Source organism: Diorhabda carinulata, chromosome X (assembly GCF_026250575.1).
Source record: "Diorhabda carinulata isolate Delta chromosome X, icDioCari1.1, whole genome shotgun sequence".
Taxonomy (NCBI): domain Eukaryota; kingdom Metazoa; phylum Arthropoda; class Insecta; order Coleoptera; family Chrysomelidae; genus Diorhabda; species Diorhabda carinulata.
The window spans coordinates 39,032,856-39,056,301 of NC_079472.1; the positions used below are offsets into that span (position 1 = coordinate 39,032,856).

Below are 23,446 nucleotides of genomic sequence, written 5' to 3' on the forward strand. Positions count from 1 at the left end.
GATATGTTTCTAAAGTTAATATAAAATATTGGTATGAGAGTTCTGTTTCTACGAATCACTGCCAGCAATCGAAATTTGATAACATTCTACATACAAATGACAAGCACTGCTTTATATTCTTCGAGAAGTAGTAAGTACCAAAAAATCTAAAAATCTAGAATTTAAACGCTAAAAATCACGTATTTCACTTTGCATTGGCTGACCACCCAACGTATTCACCTCACAGCGACTATTTCTTGTTTTCTAACCTTAAACTTTCACATGCTGGAGAGAATTTTTTATCGTATACGCGAACGCATATTTTGAGGGAGATGGCGGCAAAATTTATTTGGGAATGTTTAAACTAAGTTGGAATTGATGATATTCATACTGAACACACTGTTTCACTACCATTACATCAACACTCACTATTACACTATTTGACGCGCGTTGCTATAACCAAGTTATCGTCTTCAGAGATTGAGGTTTCCTTTCAGTCTCTGAGGACGATAAATTATCAGCGAAATAGTGTGTGTTGATATGTAGTGTAAACAGTTCATTCAGTAGGTTTAAAACAGTTAGAGCATCATTGAACTGAGTGCATAAAATCAACAGGAGACTATTCTGGAAAATAAAGCTACTGATCGAGAAAAAATGCATTATTTTGTTGTTAGATCGGAAATTAAACAAACCACTCTCATACATAAATACCTATTTTATTGTAAAACTATTATAGTGGTTGATAATATAAAAAAAACAGATTCCTAATCAAAATAATGAATTGATGTTACAAAAATTTATAACAGTTTATAGAATAGAACTTTTCACATTCTAATATTTATGAGAAAATAAGTAATTGAGAATCTGTTACTGTTTTGCATGAAGAATCTCAACTCAACTTCAAATTGAGGGAGGTATACCTAAAAATATTTGATATCAGTTTCTCACACTCATATCCACCCATTTAGCTGTACATGAGAAAAAGAATAAGTATAATGTTAACAGTACAAATTTGTTCTAAAAATGTTTTACAAGTGTTATAAAAGCTGATTTCTATTCATATTTCCCACATTCTTATATTTATGCAAGTCTGACAACATCAAGTTGTATTGTTTGATTCTGTCTAGGATTAGAAACAATAACTTGGTAGTATAATAATAGATAAAGGGTTCATGTAAGGAAATACAGGATCATGTAATTTGCGAAGGGTTCACTGTGATGTTTCAACTTTCAATGATACGCGAGGCAATCTTATAAAACGTTTTGTTTTCTCACCTCAAAACGATGAACCATAAACTGAATGGACAGAAGCGAAGAAAATTGAAAGCTTGGGTGAAATCTTGGAGTATATCAAGTCTACGTACCATCTAATGTGGTTCAATCATTTCTCAGATTATCGATTACAGACTAGAACTAAATGTTATATTTTTCAGTTCTCGCATTGGAATGATAATACTGAAATTTATTTGAATGGGATGACATCAGCTTCTACGAAGGGATAAGAAATTTTTTTGAGTTCGAAACGGTGTATATTAAAAATATTTCAAAAATAATATTCCAAGTTCGAACTGTTATTTTGTTCAATATAATAAAAGTTTCATTAATTTTATCAACATGATATTGAGTAATAATTCCAAGTTTTTCTCCGCTCTGTATCTATATCAGATTGGCTCCACGGCTCTCAATTTTTTGAAACTATATCGATACCAAGTTTAATTAAACTTATATACGAGTGATTGCCTAAGCTGAAGTCGATAGAGAGTTAAAGCTTGGATTACAGTTACAAAACCAATAAGAAGTTCAAAGTTGCTCACCTCGGAGAGAGTGTATTTCAGGAGTTTTGTTGACGGTGACTAAACTCTAAAATATACTACAGAGTGAATAGATATTTTAAAAATATAAACTTAAAAATTAAAAAAATAACATGCAACTATTAAAATCAAGATTTTATACTCATTGTCATAACTGACATTAACAATAGTCATTTATGTGTAAATAATTCATACTTCTTCTGTTTGTATACGATACATACTATTGTGCTAGCTTCGATAAAACTTTTTTTATTCTCGTTCAAATTATCTCAATAGATTTCCTAATCGTCGAACATTTGTGCAAGTTTTCAATTATTTGTAAGTTGCACTTCCACTAGTGTAAGAACAGAGCAAAAAGTAGATGGAAGATGGCATTATTGAATCCTACAATCAACGCTAAACAAGTGAGTCGAGATTTTAATGTTACTCAATCAAAAGTAAGTGAAGTCTCACGAAAAAATCATCTGTACCCATATCAAATTCATATGATTCAGTGGCTACTTCCTGGAGATGAAATCCATAGATTGTAATTTTGGGTTAACAAACAGACCAAATCTTAATAATAAAATTACCCTGTTTTGGGACGATTGGAGCAACTAGTTTACACAATGAGTATAGATAACTAACAACAATTAATTCATTACATTATACTCTTTTGAAATAGTATTAGAAACGATCCTTGGAGTATCCGTAATTCAAAACGGCAACAAAAATATATAGAAGCTGTTGTGTTCTAGTTTGGGAATCTGCTCTATATAATTTTTATTTTGTTGCAGTCATTGAATTTTTTATTCGTGATCTATGCATTTCAACTGCATAATTTTAGTTATTGCTTTCAAACTGTTGCTCGTTACTATTACTAGTTGGAATACTATCAAATTTGTTCATATTAATTATATATTGAACAAAAAAAGAAAAGAAAAAAATTGATTAGAATTGAATTCCAAATTGGAAAGTACTTGTTAAGAACATATGTTTTATCGTTTTCATTATTATATCTTTTTCAACCGAAGGAGAAAGGAGTGAAATTCTTGCTTCATTTGAAGAAACACAGTTTGAAAGACCTTCAATTGCTGGAGGCATGGTAAGCATAATTGTCTCAGAATTTAGTTAAGCGGAAAGCATGAAGGATGTTTGAGAAACTGAGAGACCAGAATAGGCGACGATGTAAATCTATATATTTTGCTCTTATTTAAAGACAACCCTCACGCAACTTCAACAGAAATGTTGATAAGTCGTGTGTATTAACGGGTTTAAGAACAAAAAACTGCACTCATAAAAGTACAACTTGTACACAAACTGAGATGATCCGAACAGAAATCTGGAATGTTATGAAATCCTCATGAGATATTGGAAGGAAAATGCAAATTCTCTCGACATTGTTGTGTTTCCAGACGAGAAAAAGTTTCGTTCAAGTACCAAAATGAATCGACACACATCAGACGTAACATACTCAGCGCCCCGAAATGAATTATGGTATTACTGTTCGGTCTCTGGATAACCAGTTTTAAGGAAGGTGGTTTGGAAGATGTGGATCAATAGAGTGGCCACCTAGGTCACTTAATCTCACCCCTCTTAATTTTTTATACAGGAACATTAGAAAAATCAGGTCTACGTTAACCCATCAGATGATTTAGAAAACTAAATGGAACGAAATAGACTTGAAATACCTCGCAAAACTCCGCACATGGCATTTAGTTCTCAAGTAACTAAGAACCTCTCACAGTTATGTAAAAAATATAACACCATATAACACTTATATTCAAGTATAATTAATGTCAACAGCGCAAAAAATTGTTTCGATTTACTAGACTGGTATGCAGAAAAATAAGTTTCATCAATTAATATAAGAAAAACCTAGTTTTCTATTTAGAAAAATATTGAGGACGATATAACTTTGACAAATTTGACATTCTACTTTTTTGTTTATGTCCTAAGACACGAACAGTTTGACTTGCTCTTATCTTTTTTCAAAAAATGAATTTGGTACGTTGTATGAATTTAGTATATTATTTCATCATAACTCTATATAATTAACGTAATCCTTAGAAAACTTCTCGTGATTTTTCGCGAATTATATCTCATTATTCGAAAACAGTTATTTCATATTCACATTTGTCTATAAGAAACGCAATCCATTTTCGTACACCAGGAGGTGTCCTATGAAGAGGACCGCAAAATAAATTGAGAAATTAATTGTTTAATTTATGACTTCGGTTGACTGAATGTTCAAACAAACGTGCTCTTAAGATATTCACTTCTTGAAGTTCCAGTTTCGATAATCGGAGTACCACCACGTTGACAGTGATTAATCACATCTTCGAAACCCGCCACTTTATGATAATTATTGTTCGCATTGTTACCATCCCGGATTCATACCGAACCTATGTTTCGTGACTAGCAATTAGAACATCAGAAAGGACAATTTTAAATGATAATATCCAGAATTCGTTTTCAAGAATCAGTTTTAGTAGCCTAGAGGCAACAAGAAATCTTCAATAGAAATTGTCTTAAATGTATCACTACGAAATATGTTGCAAATGCAAAAACAAAATTGAGACAAGTTATAAAGATGGTGACCACTGAGGATATTGGAATGGAAATAAATAAGAAAGAATGAGGAATAAGTGGGTCTTCTAAAATTAATATAAATTTTTAATATGGCCTGCTGTCTAATTTTCTATTGTCAGGAAAGATATTGTCATCCAAAATTTTGAACGAGAATAAATTGGAATAAAATTTATTATGACCTCTACAACAAAATTGCAGACTGCTCCTTCTGAATCGCTAATATTAATGTTAAAAGCAAATTTTTGATTTAATCTTTCCTGTAGACATTTGCTGGTGAGATAGCTTTAATTGTCAGAAAACCTCGTCTCTATTTCCTACGCCCCAAAGTGTAGTGCTCTGGAGATCCTTAGTGTTTCACAAGAGAATGTGGATAGAGGTTTCGTCTTCTGTGCAATAAAGTCTGCACGCCGCATTATCTGCTGGTCTAGCATCTTCAAGTGTTTGTGGAGGCGACAGTGCCCCGATAGAACTCCTGTTAGTATTCGTAGATTGTTCTTACTTAGGTTGATACATTCAGCATACTGGCTGGAGTTTCCGAGAAGAGTCTTTTTCTGTCTCAGCGCCTGTAGCTTGTACTAATATCAACGGATGATTTAATAGTTTGAAAACCATATATACAGTAATTTAGGAACAATCTGAAGATAATTTAGTTTTTCATTAGAAAGCATTGACCTCATATTATTATAAATAAAAATAATTTTTATATGTATTCGCAGCTTGAAACCTCTTTTTCCAGATTTAGGTCAAAATTTCCAGTTAGAACCAATTTATTTGTAAATTTGGTCGATGTAGATGAACAAATTGGTACAAAGCAAAAGTTAACATGACGTTTTTTAACAATATATGATGGATAGTCAATTTTGAGTTTTTACCGAAAAATATCTTGAAATTCGAAAAAATATGTATAGGTGTGAAAGTTACCGACGAACTAGTACGATTAGTGAACGACAGGATGAGGTTATCGAAACCAAAAATCCGTTTACTCGGTAAAATTTGAAGTGTCATTCTTAAACCCCCTTTTCGGATAAATTAGAATGATCCAATTTTTCAGTACATACTATATGGAAATCTCTGAAATGGAGATAAAAATATGGCAACTTGCCTATTACAACTGTTAGCAAGCAAATGACTGATAATCTGGGAATAAAGTTTCACTAAAATCGATAATCTAATAGTGGTAAAAAAGTGGTTTTTCCGTATAAATTATCACTATTCCTCTCTTTTCTTTTCTCTTCTCACAACTTTTCGTTCTTCGCAATAATTAAGCTTCTCTAAAATTCTTTGAAATGGTTTGTATCTTACCTCGAATGTAGAAGACAACTGTTTACGAGCTAATAGTGAAGTTTACCAGTTGAAGTAGTGTACTTCAGGGTTCAGTTATTTTGGTATTGATGTCACAGACTTACGAATCAATGGTAAATTCATTTTATTCACAGATGACATCAGCGTAACCTGGAGTGGTTCAGATATACAAGCTTACTACAGACAAAGATCTCATTACTATCAAGTCATGGTTTGAAGTGAATGGCCCTATTTATACAATAAGAAAACTTTTATCTTAAAAAGGAGTCTTCCAACCTCTAAAACTCATCAATGACTTAATGCGATCTTAAAATTCGATCAAGTTTCTACATATTGACGGTTCTCTTCAATGGTCTGTACATATAGAGATTCTAGCAGAAAATAATCTTCTGCTTGTTTTCGCATTGATTTACCTTGCTGGGGGTCTTGTAGTTTCTTCTTCGTCACCTCTTCGAATCTTTATTTAGATTACAGAGAAGAGCTATTTGTTACATTTACTTTTCATTTTAGAAATCGTTTGTTTGGTTCATGAACACTTTCACAACTCAACTGAGAGACTTAATAGTAGTTGCCCTACTAGAAGAAAAAATTTCTTAACAATACCCATCTCTGATCTGATGATAAATTCGATTATTTTCAATGCCAAAAAATGATTCAATCAGCTACCTCCAGAATTGAAGAGGGCAAATTTAATATATTCCTTATTCTGTGACACAATTCTACAATCTACCGTATACTTAAATAATTAAATAATTGGATTGGAGTAAGATAATTATATTCATATTGAATACACTGTTTACACCACAACTACACCAACACTCACAATTACACTGTCTGACGCTTTCTGACGTTTCGCTAGTCATCGTCTTCAGAGTCTGAAGATAACCAGTTTACCTCTAATCTCACCAACGGTTCCATACATTGTATCATAATTATCATTATGCCAAATATAAAATTGTCGTGCATCCTCTAATAATTAACAGTGTTAGATTATATACAGGTGGCTTAGAGGACTACAAATGATTAAATAACACTATAATAATTATTGATATATTCGTAAAGTACACCAATGTTCTGCATTGACTTCTGCATTGTTATGTTTAGTATACATTCGAAAAGTAGTATAAAATAATTAGAATACAGTTGCTTAAAAACTGTTGTAGTTGCGTATTTGATTGAAAATGCTACTGCTAATTGGAAATAATTTCCTATAGGATATCCATAGAAACAAAGTGAGTTCAGTATTTACTACAGCCAACGGAAGTATTCCTTTTTGCTAATGGCTGCTATTTTACGTTCGTTTAATAGAAAAATCGGAATAATCTCGATGGAATATATATTCGCTTTTTATTTTTATGTGATGCGTGTGCACGAAATTGAATGAAAACAATGTTTCAAACATAGATGGGATGACCTACATTCATCGAACAATCTCAACATGATTCACCAAATTTAATATTATCGTCGTAAATGTGGAAAAGATGTATAGATTCGAATATACAGAGTGTGGTTTGCTACATCTAATCCCAACAACTTAAAATATTAACCTAATCTCTATTGTTCACCCAAGAAATTGATACTTTGAGAGAAATGATTCAATAGCGAAATGATGAGAATATTCTTCCAAATTCAATAATAATCAATTTCTCCACTCACTATTCACATGTATTTTATTTCATTGGTTCTGCACCTTTGTAAGTATTTAAATAAAAATACGTCTCTGGCAGATATTGTTGAGTTGCAATTGATAGATAATTGGAGACGCAATGGAAATACTGGGTATAAACTAGTTTCTTTTGAAATAAACATAGAATTCCAATACGCTTTTTCAATTTAACGAGAAATTTGAGATTGATATGTTGTTCCTGTTTTTCGTCGCACATGGTTTTCGGCAAGAGTAAAAAACACGTTCGTTTTGAAACGCTACTGCACAAATACTACAATAGTGACGGAAACGTGTTCTGGGACGTGCATAGATAAGATATCTAGAAACCCAACGCACGACTCGTTTTTCACCCACCCATCTAGGGCGCCCACTAGGCGCGCAGTCACTTTATTCAATAGCCAGACCTCGTATAATACAACAATTCATAACTCAATGGATTTGGTAACCAACCTAACCTAACCAAAACTATATTGAACGAACTATTTATCCACAATATTTCAATCAAATTAGATTTCATATCTAAATAAGGCTAAAAATTGAAATTCAAATGTATCTAACTACATAATAACTATTTAGCAATAATAAAGTGCTTTGAAAGTTCATAGAACCGACTCTGGCTCATATTTTCACGTTCTTATAAGAAATTTATAGCTAATCTAGAAACTTCTATACACTCTAAGGTTAGGTTAGTTATACTGTGTTGGTGTAGCCTAGAAAATGGCCCGATGAGTCTACCCGCACCCCTGATGGTATAACTGTGAACATAAGAATGAGTTTACCTTATCTCGTACACTCCTATGAATACACAAAAGTGCTGCCTTTGCCTTGCTACACGCAAGGCAAAGGCAGCATCCCATATTCCGTGAAGAGTCCGTAGCAATGTACTCCACTTCTTACTTGGTGAATAATACTCGAAACAGTTTTCTGAAGAGTCAAAACCTTTTGAACTATGCCCCATAGAGGGATACCATAAGCCTGTGAATCTGATGTGATTTCCAACAATTCCACTGATTCCACTCTGGTACTTCGTTTTACTAATTGTTATTTTTTTTAGTTTTTGTTCCGTTTAATTTCAAGTCGTTTAAATGAAACCAATATTCAGCTACCTTAAAATGCTCGTTGCTAACGTTTCCATCTTCCCTTACCAATGCTAGACTAGATTCACATCTGTTGTAGTTTACGTACTGCTGTCAATTTGTCTTTGTCAATAAGATTTAATCAGTTCCAGCTATCTACCTCGGAATTCATATTGTTCCATCTTGAACAAGAAAATGTCACGCAGTCAAAAGCCTCAGCTAGGTCACACATAATGGCATGCGTGTTTTCACCCTCATTAAGACCCTCAACTATGCCATAAATAACGTTCAAGATTGTTTGAATGATTGATTTGTGTTTCTGTTATTTAGTTATTTTGTTTAAAGATTACAGGTATAAAAACCATGGACCTATAGATGTGAACTTGATTGAATTCGCCACGTTTTGAGACTGGGATTATTTATGCTATGTTCAGTACCTGAAGCCTATTTCTATCGTTTATAAATTTTTTGTATAAGATTGTCAATAATCGAACCAGCGAATTCGAAGCAACTATAGTTGACGATTAATTCAGACAATAAAGGTGACACTCAGAGCCTGTTTTGTTTTATTGCGCAGATCCAATTAAGCACTAGTCGGTCGTTACACTGTATACTAACGCCAATCTACATTTAATTACGAATTGGAAATTCATTATATTAACCTGGGATTATAAAAGTATCGAGAGTACGCGAAATAAAGTGGCTTTAGTAGAAATTACATTGGATTTTTTGCATAGTAAAACGGGGAGTTTATTTTTTACTTTTGTTGGCTTCCAGTGCTAATTGATTTTCAATTAAAATGTGAGAACGGAAGTTTATGTCCATATTGTTCTGTAACTGAACTCAGTGGTTGAGATTGTAGTGATCAATAAGAGAGTTCTAATTCAATTTTGAGAATACACATTGGTGAGATCTTACTTGCAATAATAAGTATAACGTACTCTGAAGGAAAACGTTTTTTTAATTAGAAACCAAATGACTCATGTTACACATTCCAAAAGGTAGAGACCAAATCAAGAATGATAACCAGAAAGCCACCAAAATCTTATATCAGATAGTTCGAATATAATATCAATATTGGAGATGCCTTGAGGAAATAATGTAATTTTTAAAAAGCTTTGGACTGCTTCCAAAATGGTACAGTAGGTTTTAATTTCTACTATCTCACTATATCATTATCATGATAACACGTGCTCGTCGAGTAGACTCGTTTTCAGAATAGATAACCGATAAAAGTTCAGACTTCAAGAAAAAGTTCCAGTATTCCATTTTATGGTTGGATGAATAACCTTTAAGCTGAATGGTACAGACAATTGACATAACTGAGTGTACTGAAACGAACAGATTCCTCACGTCTTCATTTAGAAGAATGAAAACTGCCTGAGGTATGTGTGTATGTGTGGGGTCTCGAAGGTTCGTACTTTTTTGAAGGTCATGTGATGAGCGAATGTTATCTGGAAAATTTCAAAAATTTACGTAGGCGAATGGACAACGATCCAAAACTTACGAACATCTGTCACTTCATGCAGGATGGAGCTTTGGCGCATTACGCACGAGTACTTTAATGTTCATCGGCCACGTAACCTGATACTCTCTGATTTCTTTCTGTGGGGCCTTCTCAAGGACCACATTTTTGCAAGAGGATTATACCTTTCCGACCTTTGAACTGCAATTGAAGAAGAAACGTTGCCGTAAATGCTTTGATCAAGATGGACATCAATTTGAAGACTTGAAGTAATCTTTCCTTGAATACCTTTTGTGATTTCTCTTGATAAATTCAAGTTGATTGACGCTGCATTTTTTTCTCTTCAATAGAAATTTTGGAAGTGTATGTTTGTGAATCGGATAAAAGCTTAAATCATATGTGTTTAAGAAAATCTTACAGCATCTTCTGGGTATTTTTGCATTTTTCACAATTTGTTCGACTCCTGGTGGACGGACCAGATCCTTCTAACTTTCTGTAAATAAGTAAGTAAGTAAGTAAATTCTGTTAGACTCTCTGTCAATCTAGATTTGTTGTCATGCTCACTATGTTCGCTTGATGCTCCACTTTAAGAATCTGAAATATTATCCATATTACCGATTAGCTGTTTTACACACTGGCCCATCAGTGGTATGTTTGGTATGGCACTATTTTCTCTACATAATTCTTACCTGGCCAACTCGACGTGTTTCTGCTATTAATTTTTCCCTTCTATAAAAAATGAATACTCGCAAATCGGAACAGAAAAAATCAGCATCTAATTGAAAAACTCTTTTTTATAGAGATATTAAGTGAGCTAGAGGAAGCGCCCAAACCAAATGAACGATAGAATTTATGAAATTTCTGGAGATTAATGCTAATGAGTGCCCCAGGGTTGAATATGGTACATGTGCCAAAGTTCTAATTCTATTGCTGGATGAAAATCTGAATTCACCATTTTTTCAATCAACTCGTACCAGAACCTATGAAGTTATCTTATCATCAGCTATGAACAGTTACAATATTAGAGTAATACGGGAATCAATGAATTTAAATACTGAAAATTATGAGCTTAACAGTAATAGATTAATATCTATCAGCTATCTAATAAAAAAGTCATCGTGATGGTTTCAGTAATTCAAATTGAATTTAATTCGAAAAGATATATATTTATGATGAACAAATTCGTGTTTAAATACATTATCAGATGAATTAAGCTACAGATTGAATAGAGCTCAACAATGTAGAGAGCTGAAATGAATCTAGTATAATAACACAACTTTTCCGAATTGTGTTTATAAAACAGTTTTGCTTATATAACCAATTCTCTCGACGTAAAATCAAATTCAAATACATTCATAAAATATCAACTGGAATTTCACATTTGATTATAACCATATGAATATAATTATAAGAGCTAAGCTAATGAGGAAATGTGTATCACTTTTATGGATGATTGAATATTTTAGAGCTCTGCTTATAAAAGAATAGTCATAAGTTTCCACAAGTTCTGTAAATCCTGTATTTTTCTGGTTTTCATAATAACCTATAACTTTTGAAGTAATCTTAAAATGAAAAAAACTACAGTGCTAAAAAATATGTACGGAGAAAACATTATCCCAAAATTTTTTATAATGATTTTTTTACAAAATACTGGATTGAAGCGTTCGCAAATTTCTGTTCAAAACCAGAAAACCTGAAAACCGGACTCATCACCAAAAATACCATACTGAAAATTATGAAAACATAACTCTTTTATAGACTAAATTATGAATTTTTCGAAAAATTTGAATACCGTATCAAAATACAAAAGAAGTTTTGGATATATCTGAGTGGTATTGATATTTTCAACCTAATTATGTCCTATTGTTTTATATAAACTCCGTATATCTCTGAGAGAAGGAAATACCAGCGTAACTGAAAGGAAATTGCTATATTCAACACCTTCCGGAAGACAAGTTTGAAACTTCTAAAATTTCCTAGAAGATATAGTATAGTGCATCAATGAAAGTTCCGATTCTTTTTTCTCAATTTATAATTATCAAAATCTACCCGCTTGTTATAGTCGCTAGGCCATCAATGAAGTCGACTTCATGATTATAATACTTTTAACACCTATTTAAGGGCCTTCCTTTTGACCAGTGTACCACAAATATTCATACTGCGCATTACGAAAACGGCGCGTTTGCTTTTGGGAACTACCTAAACATTAAGATTTATTTGAGATTCCTTCACACTTTGTACGACGATCGCTACTAAAAATTCTTTAGATAAAAACAAATATTTATAATTGGAAATGGTTTCATTATTTTACATGCGTTTGAATCAATTTTTCCATTCCGATTTAGGTATCACTAAAACATGTGATTTGATCGATTCAACCGCTTTTTCAGGTGTGTAAAAAAATTTATTTTTGATTTGCGAAAATAAAAAGTATATGTATACCTTCCGTACATTGGCTGTATGAGGCCAATTAGTTGGAGAAGAAGCAGGATAATTTAATAATACTGTACCCAGCAACACAACATCAAACTCACAATAACACTGTCTTAAGCGCATTCCAATAACCAAGTAAAACTATTTTATCTTCGATATTTCCTACAGTCCGGAAATAAATGTTCAACAATACTTGAAATGATAAAAATTGAACTTATGAATAGAATAGAAAAACCTTTTACGTTCAAATTGATTTAGCACTGAAATTCATAGTGGAATCGGTCCTATGTCAAATATAGAAAAAAAAAATACTCAATTGAAATGTTTTTTTCTCCATAACTTAATCAAATATCACCCTTTTCTTAAAAGGATACACTGATGCACAGGAAACGAGAAAGGCTTTTAAATTACGGGGAACACGTAAGGTAGTAGCAAACAAGATTTATAAATTGGGATTGCTAGTTGTATTAAGTACGGATGAATATGTAAGAACTAATTTACCATGGAAAAATCTCATATTTAAAAAATACTCAATGGATCTATTGCAATCTATTGGTGAGAGGTGGTAAGTTTTCAAATAAACACCGTGTATATAGTGATATCGAACCAACTACCGGTCGTTTAAACACTTTCTGAAAAATATTAGACAGGCAAGTAGAAATCAGAAGTAAATTTGCCATCGCCAACTTTAAGAGAAAGCAAAACTTTGGATGTCTGTTGTTCTTGGTTGGCAACTTTGTGGTTCATCCATTTGCAATCCAAATTTAATATTTTGAATTTAAAATTTTCGGTGGTAAGATAGACAGTAGATTGCGGTAACTTTGTTCGTTGATTGCCAACGGGACTTAATATTGTTTTTATAGTATTCGAGAAATGTTTAAGTGGAAATCTGGAGTTTGAAAACAATCTACTCGTGTGTTATGAAGTACGTTGAGAAGGGATAGTTAACTTGATGATAATACCATTAACAGTATGATAAAGGGAATTCATTATCTTGAAATGTGAAAATTTACAGAAAGAGCTATTGTATCATTCATGATTGAAATTACAAAAAATATCGAGATTATAGAGGGACACAAATTTGATTGAGATGTTGATTATTTTACTACTTTCTAACAATTAATAGAACCTTTGAACCCTACCTATATATCGCGAACGATGTGCTTCTTTAAATTTTGACATAGTATATATCACTTCCAAAAAATTGTAATTGGTTTTTGGGCAAAGACATAGACTCCTTTTCAAAATTTTTCAAGACTGTAATCCTTATTCAGAAATTATAGTAAATGTAAGAGTGAATATAAAATTACTGAAACGCCATGGCAGTTGACAATCAATTATTGAAGTTGAAGGCTTTGTTCATGATTTCAAAAAGAATTGAAAAAATACTGTCAATGAAAAACACATCAACCAGTTCGTACGTCAGCAACATGTGTGCAACATACGTAAAAAGGAACAATATACTTATGTAATTTCGCTTACGTAAATTATCAATATTTGTGCATAAAAGATATTTATGATCCAAGTGTTGAAAGTAAGATTTTATTTTGTGAGTGGAGTTGATCCCTCCATCGAACAAGATCGAGTGAAGAAACTTATTATGAACTTAGTCATGAAAAAACGATTGGAAGCCAGGAACGAGAACACTTAATATTGATAGGTTAATTTAATATTTTGTTAACTGTTAATTATAACCATTTTTCAATGTTTAATCTAAGATTCATTTTCGTTTGCTAATGCTCCAAGAGTGCGATGATTTTTTTACTTGTTTCAATCTGCTCTCACCCCATCGATTCTGATTTAACTTTAGTACTTTTCCCATTAATGATTATAACAAATTAGTGTCACGTAGAATGCTGAATTATTTTATCAAATAGTAATTTTGTCCAGAATATATCAATACGTGCGTGGAATCACATTCTAATATTAGCTTATTAATAATACCTAACCTATTAATAATTTTTAAAAATAACCCAACCTAAAAACTGCTTCATTAGATAATTCTTTAATTTGATCAATATTTTTGATAAAACAACAAATATCAGTTAATTGGAATTGAAAATATATTTTTTATCACCGAATCACAATATGATTTTTGAACCTGACATCATCTACTATCAGATATTTCCTAATAACCACTGAAACCTATCATTATATAATTTTACTTGTTGAGAATATATATTCTTCATCTTCTTCTTTATTCCATAATAGGTTTAACGCCTGGTCCTTCCTTCGATATCTTGAAGATTTATTCATCACCATTTTTACCAATCTATCGCCTATCATTCGACTTGGTTCCATTATTTTTACACTGCGATACCCATACGTTAATGTTATTCTAGGTCACATAGTCGTCTGATCTTTTCGCTTGTTTTTTGGTCTAACAGTGTTTTTCCGGAGATTCTCAAATTCTCATTTATGTGGTCTCCAAGAGTTATTTGCTTTAGCTCCTTGTCCTCTTAACATTTCTTCTTCAACTCCATAACTGGTTATGTCAATTTCAAGGTACTTGTATTTCATTATCTGTTGTATTATTTGACCTTCTAGTTCTAATTTGCATCTAATGGGCTTTTTTGATGTTGTCATGCATATGGTTTTTCGAGATGAGATAGTCATTTTATATTGTTCTCCTGTGAGATTAAAGAAATTTAAAAATCTTTGAAGATCATCTTCATTTTCGGCACATCGGCATAGCACAGGATTTCGATTTCTCTAACACCCATTCCATAACCTTTACCTAGCCTCACCTTTTTCATGATTTCATCCTTTATTATGTTGAATAACATGGAACTAAGCGAGTCTTCTTGTCTGATACCGCTATTGACTGGATAGGTTTTGTTTGTTTACCAATAATGCGAGACTGAACTTGATTGTCTGAGCATATGTTTTCGATGGTTTGGATTATATTTATGAATATGATAGGAAACTAACATTTCTCAACCAGATGTCTTCCTATAAATACGTATATCAACGTAGGATCTTCCTGATCCGAATCCTTGCTGCTCATCTTCTAGTGTTGTGATCGAGTTAATTTTGTTAATGATAATTTGGGTGAAGATATTCGATGTAATATCCCCGTGTAGTAAGCTGGATCTTGTTCATCTTCTTTTCTTAGCATGAGTATAATTGTACTAGTTCACTATCTGTATGATATTTTACAATGTAGCAAAATTTTTCTGGTAAGTTTTGTATGTTATTGTGTGAGATGTTGGCGACCATGCTTCAATAATACATTATGGACTCCATCATGTTCTGGGCATTTTATGTTTGATATTTGACGCAAAGTTTAGTTATTTATTTCCGTTGTTGTCTTACCACTCTGTATATTTGTTTTTGAGCGCTGTAGAAGTTTCCCTCCAATCTTTTTAAGAATTGTTCCCGCTTTTTATCTACCTAACTAATAAATTAGTCTCGTTCCTGATCAATTTGTATCTGTTGTAAACTTCTAGTGTTTGTAATATTATATACACCAAGAAAAACCTTCTCGGTTTTGCTTACATTTTTTTCTCACCTCTCGCCGGAATCATAGAGCTGTTTAGGGTTTTTATTGTTGGTTACCACTATATGTGTGCCTATCGTCTCCCTAGCAGCGTCTTCTGTGTTCTTTCTGATTTTATCTTAGCTCTAATATATATCTTTCTCTGCGTTCATTGGCATTTCTTCTATTTTCTCCGCTATTCTTTTTTGATATAAATCCCTTTTTGATTTGTACCACAGGTAATATGAGCTTTTTTCTATTGTTACTTTTTCCGGTTCCTTTTTGGTAACATTTGTATTCGTATTTTCGCCAATACAAGATTGTGATCATTTCTCGCATTAGCGGAGTTTAGGGTAGCGTGTATTTTTTGGTTCATAAGATATTTTACAACTTTAACATGATAACTTGAAAAGCGACAATCTGTTTCTACGTTATTTAGTTTAGTCTTGTGATGATTTCACTTTCAATAATGAACTGTGAATTTTCTGAAAAGTTTTACTGGAATCGATATAAAATGTTAATTATAAAATAAAGACAGACCCAAACCTTAGTAATTTGTAAAATATATAATCGATTATAATTCACTTCAAAATCCATATATAATAATCATTATCAAGAAATCAATTCGTAATACAACCGAACCATCAACCCTTTTTATGACCAGTTGAATATCGAAAAGTTTTCCGTGGAATTCAAAACCAATAATACGTATAAATACGTTGCAGCATAAAATTATGACAAAGTAAGATGGAATATCTTGTGAGTTTCTTGTTAAATTTTCATTGATTACTACAGTGCTAAAAAAATTCTATCTGAAAAATACAATGTCTCTTATTTGATCAAACTGAAATCTCCTGTGTCGTTACATTACATTTATGTCAATATTTTAGATACATTAAACTTTTAAAAATTCTCGAAAAATCAATCATATATAACGAAAATGACGATATTTCGTTTAATGGTATAATGGAAAATGGCCTGTGTTGAATAAATATAACATCAACCAGGTTCTGTAGCAGCGGAAGAAAATAATATTTCTTAACTACGAAGATCTAGTCACAAGTAATTTCATTCGTGAAACAAAATTTCTTTTACCCTCTAAAATAATTGGAGAAATATTAGAATCATTTAATGGATATAATATATACATATATTATGAAGGTTGACAAAAAAATGAAGAAACATTTATTCTGGACGGAGCAAGTATAAGTTTGCGTGATGAAGAGCGTATATCAACATAATTTGATTTTGAATAAAATTTTATTTCAATTTAAGCGTCTTATAATTGATACCAGGATTGAGAGAATGATTATTGAAGAGTCAAATTTAGTAAGCGTATGAGAGAGAAAATATAACTATCAAAATTTGCATGGAAGTCCTATTTTTAAACTAGACACATGAAGAGGGCAACGACTGATTCATTATTAAATTAAGAAGAAGACGCAAGGTTTATACAACATACAATCCTAAATAAGAGTAAATGATCGAAGTGAATATAAAAAATCATTCAGCATTATAGTAAACTGGCTGGATATGTTATTAACAAATGGTTATATGGTATCATTTGATCAGCATGGAGATAAATCTGAATATATGGATAATGAAAATTGAATGAACACTATAACTTATCGCCAATATGGTACATACTCATAATTTGATGAGATTTCTGGATGTTAAATCGATTCATTTCATCAATTTTTTGAATATAATCAATTTTATTGAGAGAATAGATCATTAGGACTTGTGTATAATAAAATATAAATCAACTACTACAAATATTAATATTATATGAAAATTTTCATGGATACATACAACATGAAATAATTCATTTCAAAAGTAATAATCATGAAACTTGTGGGAATTCACGAGAATTGTGTATGGGAAAAAGCTTCATCATGCCAAGCAAGTGTCAAAAAACATGAGTACCTGACACTCCAGGACACATTAAATCCCAATACCAGTTGTGTGGTTTCCAAAACGCGAAATACACGTTATGTGATAAGAATCGTCTCTAGTAACACACAACCCGCGTGATGTAGCTATTCGACTATCAACAGGCTGCGAATTCTTGGATGTCATCGCCGAAGCATGGAGGAGGAGTCCTAACGCGTTTCGAGGCGGCACGCGTTTGCGCCGACAAGCAGCTTGGTAACGTCTCCGTGGAGATCGGTCGCCGATTTTACGTACGCGTTGCGTCAGCGGCCTTGGGAGTTCGCTGTTTCTCAGGTATCCAGCGATGTTGCCAACAACAAGTGGAAAGTTGATAGATATAGGCCACTGTGAAATTGTTGATTGAAGCATTCAACAGATCATATTTTCTCTTGATTATTGATTAATGGAGTTTTATATCTAGCTAGTGTAATTCAACCTGGATGTTTGGAATATCTTTTTCGTGAGGCTAACTGACAATAATAGTATTGGTATAATTGCCATATTAAAAATAAAATATTATTTAAGTGAATGTAATATAAGGATGTTTGGTTTGAAGAATGAACTTGTATATATTCCTTGTTTCAATCAATAAATCTTGTTCTATTCAATCATAGTCTCCTAGACACACATACACATTCATTTTATCTAATTTTTCACGTTTTTTTTTTAGAGATATTTATATAGTTTTCGTGAGAATTTGTCTTAATTTTTCTAAGAAAATAGGCAAATCATCACGAACAAATTTATATAGCGTCTTCGTAGTGAGATTGTGGCAAAATTAGATACAAAAGTGTAGTAACTCTAATATATTCACGAGCTTTCGAATACTTATGTATCCAGTTATGTAAGCTAGACGCTTGAACCAGTTAGTTGAAGACCAGCAGTGATTGTATCATATTAATCATTTTATATTTTTTGTTTCAGCTTTTTATTTTATTTTATTATGCAATTTAGACCAAGGAATCTGATCATTTCTTACCATTGAACGAAGATCCACCCTATCCCCACCCTTATCTTGTTAAAGGCTTCAAAGCGGAAGTCGAAATGTCGAGAATTTTCAAAATTCCAGCGCGGGGCAACCCGTGAACCTACTTCTTTTGTTTCGTTTTGTTTTGTCGATAGTAACATATTCAATGGCTCGCAATTGCAAGTTTATTAGTTTATTTATTTATGAAGTGTACGTCATAGAATTTCGGAGGACGAAATCTCCCGAAAATGCGACCTTTCTTTATTTTGAGATATTTTTTTCGTATTCATAATATTCAGATTCACCTTTCCAAATCATATCTTTGATGTTCACCTGAATCTGATATTTCATAAAATGGGAAGTATAAACTTTTGACATTTCTTTTTCTTACGATTCTACGATCTAAATAAATGCAGAAACATATATTAATTTTTTTCTATGGTTCTGCCTTACATTCCTTAGTATTATTTTAAATGGAAGTTTCAATTTATTTATTGAAAGAACTATAAAATTTTTTCATATTCTTTGAGATGATTCAGTGAAGGAAATATTGTCGTTAGTCGATACTGTATCCTCAACTGTGATTTAAGACAAAAAGTAAAAGAAATTGGAATGAGAAAAAATTTATGATAAATCTTTGTGTTCATTATCTGAGTTATAATAATAAGTTATAGATCTAACCATTTTTATAAGTTATATGAAAAATAATTTTGAGTTTCAGCTCCAAGATCATATCAAAAATTGTTCACTTCTATTGCCCTGCAAATAGAAACAATCGTAGACTCAACATTAGAAAATCCACCAAAAATCCTATAACTTACAGAGAAATTCCAACCTAACATCACTATATTGCGATTAGTCCTACTATATTCAAAAATTCTCATTTCCGTAAATATTTCTCAGTATTTCCATTGAATATCGTGAAACATATTAATAAACATTTCGCCCAACTAATTATAGCTTTGATGAAGTAGGATATAACTTGAACAACAAAAAAGAAAAACAAAAATTTTGTTTCAAGAGTTTAGTAATTTCACAAATTCACTGGAGTACGTTTTCTTTGCCAGTAACTCGAAGCAACGCCATATAGGTGACAACGTTGTTCAATTGAGACAAACTTTGTTGAAAGAATGACGTCTGCTAACAATCGACCGTCTGAGTATATGTCTGTGAAATCTCTGGACAAATTCTGCGGATAACTGAACACTCACCCTAGTCGATAGGAAAGATAAAGGGTAGTTATTGTACGTTTAACACATAGGATAGGGATGAATTGGATTAAAAAACTTTCGGAAAAGTTTTGTTCCAAATAATGCTATTTGTGATTTTGGGATATTGAATTATATCAGGACAATAGATATCATAAATTATGGTGTGGTCATTGGTATCATAAGAAATTGTTATTTTTGTTTTTATTGTTCCAAAGTTGATTGTTTTACGTTCTATTACTAATAAAGAAACTATAGCTATATTGTTATTCTAATCACCTTTTATATGTTAATTTTTTATCATGTCTGATAGAGCATTAGTTTTCAAAAGAGACCAAAATATTCACCTTTCCAACTATTTCGGTCTTTCTCAAAGAGTTTTACAAATTTCTTTCGTAAAAACAACAGGTCTGCAAAAAAGATTGTTTTCAGCTGCGTGAGAATTATAAGCTGATTTTAAAAATAGCTCTCCATGACGTTAAGTTTTTTTGCAAAATGAAAACACAATAATGAGAAGAATCAACTATTTATGACAGCAAATACACAGCATCATATTAATTGGAATATGAAACCTTTTTCTCTTTTAGATGATGCCTATCCAAACTCGTTTTTGGTTTCTTTCTTTGGTTTGTCGCTAAGCATCCAACAATAGTCCGCTGATATACTGACATTCCAAATCTTTCACCTTGTTCTCCGATGTAGGCACTCAGGATTTGAATAAAATATTTGATTTAGGAATGTGAGAAGTGAACTATTAAGCTCATCTTGCACCTTTGAGCTTTATACGCTATCATCATGCGCAGTACAATAATTTTATATTCATGATCCTTGTATTGCCCAGAAAATACTGCATTACATTTTTGAAAGAAACACATCCCATAAAGGATTTTTCTATGGGCTCAGTATAGACCAAGTTTGTACAATTCTGGTCCTAGCTAGGAATCCATTATTGGCCCAGATTTGGTTGGACTCTGGGATGATAACAAAGTCCCTCGTTTTGTTTGAAAACCTGGACCACGACTGGTTGCATAGATAAACCGAAGACTAGTCTGCTTGTAATATGGGATGGCCGAAGCCAGTAAATACTCCTCCTTTTAACTTTGCTTCGGATAATTTCGAGAACCTGGAACATATATATCTGAAACAATCCTCAAATTTTTGCAATGATTGCAGAAACTGCTTGTTGAGCAATAATTTAATATGACAAGAAAACATTTTCTGGCGTAATCAAAGTGTTATTCACAACGTTTTTCTGCTCAAAAGTTAAGCCGTGTCGTGGTGGCTAGTCAGACAGTATTCAGCTCTCTGGTTCTACTAACCCACAAATATAGAAAACAAGAGGAAATTTGAATTACTTGACTGTTGACCCAACAACATTATTAGTATGTTAAAACCTTCACAAACAACTCGCTGACATTTGATCGTAGCTAAGTCATTGTAGTCTTCTTCCATATGAACTGAGTGTCTCCTTGGAAATGCAAATACATTTCTTTTATAAATCAAGACTGCTCTGAGGCTAATCTTGGATTAACGAATGCGTAAGCGCCATTCTGATGAATCATATTTGATTTCAAAGCATTTCGAGAGTCCACAAACATCATTACAATGAACCAGTTTGCCCTCTCAAGTGAAATACTGACTAAATTATCTCTCTCCATGTCTGTACCAGGAAAATGAGGTACCAGATGATAAAATGCTTTACGTTTCTATCCTTAAATCTAGAAATTAGAGTGTATGTTTTAAAAGACTCAAGTTTCTGAGTAGATCATTAAGGTTCCTCGTCAACCGAAAAATCTGAGTTATATTCGTTCTGGAGAGCAAACGTTTCTGACTCAACTGCATAACTCGATATGTCATCTAAATTAGGAGGTGGATATGGAACTAGTATTTCAGAGCTATGGGACACTCGACAAATAGTTGAGTCAATGTTAGGGTTACATATTGTCTTCTTATTTTTCGTATTAAATCCTATCACGTCTTCCGAACAGAAACAGCAAACGGTTGTGTGATTTTTATGTTCACGCCATATCATAGGAATGCCAAAACAAATTGTAGTTTCCGTACCCTTAAACTACAAGCGCAGATATTTCTCACAACTTATGCACACCTTATAAGAAGCCCATGCTTTGTCTTGATCACCGAGTATTGATTTGAAGTGAGCAAAATAAACCTTCTTTACAACATAGCTTATATCTCTATAACAGACGTTGTGAGGAGAAATTACACAACCTCTATCAGCCATCACATATATAGATATATAAACCAGCTTAGTAGCGTTTGAATGGTGGATGTCAACTGAGTGTGGTAAGATAATGAACTCAACTTGAGAAAACATGATTAATCCAACGACAACACGCTGAAACACTGTTCAATCGTACTGTTAAATCTAACTTAACCTTTTTAGACTCGACAATAAATGCAGCCGTCTGCTTAATATCAGAAATTGTTTAACCCCCCATTATTTACGTCCATTATTGTTTTTCTTTATTCCCAGAATCATATACTATTAAAATAAGGGCAAAAAATCTCAATTGTAATCAAATTTGAAGATAAAAAATAAAATACTCTATTTTAACTAAATGAGAATTTTACATTTAATACACATATAAAAAAATATTAAAAAAAAACATTGATGAGATGAAATTTTCTAAATAATTTTTTTGGTTCTAGGATATAAAAATTTATAGGAGAATTTATAAGAAACCTTTGCAGTTATTTACTTTTGAACTTCTGTAATAAGTGCAGCGAGGGCCTAATTGATTAATGAATACTATTATAATGGAAGATTTATAGAAGAAGAAAAATCATTTCTGGGCAAGTACTATAACATGTTTTGTAACATACTACATTTTTCTTTGCATATCATTGCAAGTCATCCTGCATATAGACGTATATATCTTTGCATAACTTTGTTTCAAAGATATCTATTTGTAAGAGTTAGCATGAAGCAGAATTTATAGAAAAATGATCATAATAATGCTCATTATTCACTGAAACTGCAACTGAAATTAATGAACAAGATCAATTATTTTCAAGATTGTCTAGAGTTTCTACGTAGAACAGAAAATAATTATTACCTTGTTAACAGCTTTCAACAAATAAAACTAATCCAAAATTTAGGTCAATTAAATTTTGAACTGAAAACTCGTAGTCATTGAGTGTAGTTAATTTGTGATAATAATGAACTTTCTAATTAGCGTAATATTCATTAAGAAGTTTTTTTGCAGTTATCTGTATGAACATGTACAGGCTATAGAAACGATTGTTTTTAACACTGAGATTTCTACATAGGTAGGAATTTATTCGAGCAGAAGACTCATATATGCATCCTGACGTTTTCCAGGCAGAAACACTGAATTAATTCAACCACTTGTTTTGAATAAACATGCCTGAAAAGAATTATAATCTTTACTCACTTTCAACCGACTTTAGTTCATGATTTTCGATATATTTTTCAGGTCCCAACTCAACTTTATTATCTGACCTGACACTTGAGTGTCAAAATATTATCTGCTTCGACTTTACAAAGACAATCTGTTTTTAATTGGTAGAGTTGAA

At 32.2% G+C, this 23,446-nt stretch overlaps 1 protein-coding gene across 5 annotated transcripts in view; it reads right to left on the minus strand.

The window, feature by feature from the left end:
• LOC130902217 (CUGBP Elav-like family member 4) overlaps nucleotides 1-23,446 on the minus strand; it is a 1,507,660-nt gene that overhangs the window by 664,873 nt on the left and 819,341 nt on the right. The window contains exon 1 of one of the 5 annotated variants that reach the window (XM_057814158.1): nucleotides 17,708-17,836. The exons of 2 other annotated variants lie outside the window; for them this stretch is intronic. The gene's annotated coding sequence lies outside the window, so the exon portion shown is untranslated. Of the gene's footprint in view, nucleotides 1-17,707; nucleotides 17,837-23,446 lie in introns of those variants that run through there. 2 more of the 5 variants (XM_057814166.1, XM_057814162.1) reach the window with 2 other exon arrangements.